The sequence below is a fragment of the Eptesicus fuscus genome, chromosome 11 (assembly GCF_027574615.1).
Source record: "Eptesicus fuscus isolate TK198812 chromosome 11, DD_ASM_mEF_20220401, whole genome shotgun sequence".
Taxonomy (NCBI): domain Eukaryota; kingdom Metazoa; phylum Chordata; class Mammalia; order Chiroptera; family Vespertilionidae; genus Eptesicus; species Eptesicus fuscus.
This window is the reverse complement of record NC_072483.1, coordinates 52,912,656-52,915,067: the sequence shown is the minus strand read 5'-3', so window position 1 is coordinate 52,915,067 and position 2,412 is coordinate 52,912,656. Positions and strand designations below refer to the sequence as shown.

At 37.3% G+C, this 2,412-nt stretch overlaps 1 pseudogene; it reads left to right on the top strand.

Moving 5' to 3' along the window:
• The first annotated feature begins 1,264 nt into the window (after positions 1 to 1,264).
• On the top strand, positions 1,265 to 1,805 carry LOC103283285 (myosin regulatory light polypeptide 9-like; annotated as a pseudogene).
• Positions 1,806 to 2,412: the final 607 nt, after the last annotated feature.

The window sequence follows — 2,412 nt, the reverse complement described above, 5'->3', positions numbered from 1 at the left end:
CTAAGACACATGCCCCCAAATAAAAAGGGACTGGGCTGGTTTCAGCTGAAAGAACAACAATCATTTAAGACAACAGTCTGCTCTTTCAGCTGAGAATATGGGAAATGGAGTGGCACAAATGAGGGTCTTCCTTGACTGTCCCAAATATCTGTAGGATAATTAATGTGCCCTTCACTCTGCTTAATGGAAGCCACTGCTCCACTTCATTTAAATTCAAAAAGTAGAAATAGGGGAAGAAAGAGATTTTATATATGTAATGTTATTTTTTATTAGAAAGTAATTCATGAGAAAAAATGTTTTAAATTAATGTTCACTGTAGAAAATTACAATGTACAAAAAAGATAAGGAAGAAAATAAAAATAGTTTAGAATACTACCACCTAGGGAGATGTGTGCTGATAATATTTTGTTTTTCTTCCTAGTATTTTTTTTTCTTTAGCTCTAGACTGTCTTTGCTTAATATAAGAAGAAAACTGTCATTTGATGTTTGATGCTTTCAGCACTGCTAGGCAAGAAATTAATAAAAAATGCAAAAATAAAAGAGAAACAATAAGTGTACCCATTTGAACTGTGGGAAGCTGTACCAGCCTCCAGAACCAAATATTCAAAGAAAGAAAGCAGTTGTGACAAATCAGCAGAGTGGAGGGGGAAGAACACATAGAACATTCCATCCTAGTGCTGTTTTACTGGTCCCGCACTCCTTGACCTTAGGAAAATTATTCTCCTTTTTCTTCATCTGTAAAATAGGGGAGTGCAGTTTAGGAATTCCACAAACATTATAAGATATTTTGCCCTGTGCTGGAGACCAGAGACGACAGGCAGGAAACTTCTAGACTAATCTAGTGGGTTTTGCAACTTAGAAATAAAATGTAGGTAAACTTTCATAATATTCCTGAAGTTCCTTCTGAGATTTAAAAGAAGATAATTTGAAAATTCTTGGTTTAGTTGCCAAGACACATGCTCCAAAATAAAAAGGGGATTGAGCTGTTTTCAGCTGAAAGAATAACAATCATTTAAGACAACGTCTGCCCTTTTGGCTGAAAATATGGGAAATGGAGTGGCACAAATGAGGGTCTTCCTTGACTCTCCCAAATATCTGCCCAAAGTTCCTCAGGTCCCGATATTCAGTAATATAGTATCACCCAAAGTCAAGTGCATCTTTAAGATACCACCACACTGGTTGTAGAAGGGTGGCAATAGCTGCAGCAAGGCCAGTGAGAAGGGTCACTGAAGTTCTTGGATTCTCACAGCTGTGCAGGGATCTAACTGCCACCATGTCGAGCAGAGGGGCAAAGGTCAAGACCACCATGAAGCCATGCATCCCCCACCCCCACCACATGCAACATCCAGTACGTTTGCCATGTTTGACCAGACACAGATTCAGGAGTTCAAAGAGGCCTTCAACATGATTGATCAGAACAGAGATGGTTTCATTAACAAGGAAGATTTACATGGCATGCTTACCTCCCTGGAGAAGAATCCAACTGATGAGTCTCTAGATGCCATAATGAATGAGGCTCCTGGTTTCATAAATTTCACTATGTTTGTCTTGAAGTTTGGTGAAAACTTAAATGGCACGGATCCAGAAGATGTCATCAGGAATGCTTTTGCTTGCTTTGATGAAGAAGCAACTGGCACTACTCAGGAAGATTACCTGAGAGAGCAGCTGACAACAATGGGAAATCGGTTTATAGTCAAGGAAGTGGATGAGCTGTACAGAGAAGCACCTATTGACAAAAAGAGAAATTTCAATTACATTGAGTTCATGTGCATCTTTAACATGGAGCAAAAGACAAAGATGACTGAAAAGAACTCCATATTGTAGACAACCGTTCCTTGTCACCCCTTTGAGTACTTCTGAGACTTTCTCTTAGAGCCTATATCATGCCCTTAGATTTACAGCTTTTATCTTTCTCATAGTATTTATCCTCAGCCATTTTGGGTACATGCCTCTTTATAATTAGACTGGAAGTTGACTTTTTGTCATTTTCAGAATAAGAAATAGGGTAATTTAACTTATCAGCCACCCCCAATATAACTGCAATCTATACAGAGTTAAAACAGGATGGGGCAAAAGTAGGTTTCCAGTTATGAGTACATTAAACACAGAGTTTATTCTTGTATTATTTATTAATTATTGTATTATTTTTCAAATGAACAACTATAAACCTACTTTTGCCTCACCCTGTATATTTTTTCACTGAAAGTTATTCACTGATTTTTTTCCTGAACAATAATTAAACTTTATGATAAAAACTTAAAAACACACACAATACCACCCTAAACCAGTATTTATCATTCTCATGCTGAGAGCAAATTTGTTAAGAGTCTTGGAGAATCCCACTTTCAAAGCAAATGGAAATCAGAGCTGAATATCCTGTCAATTCAATTATAAATTCCCTAAATACCAAGG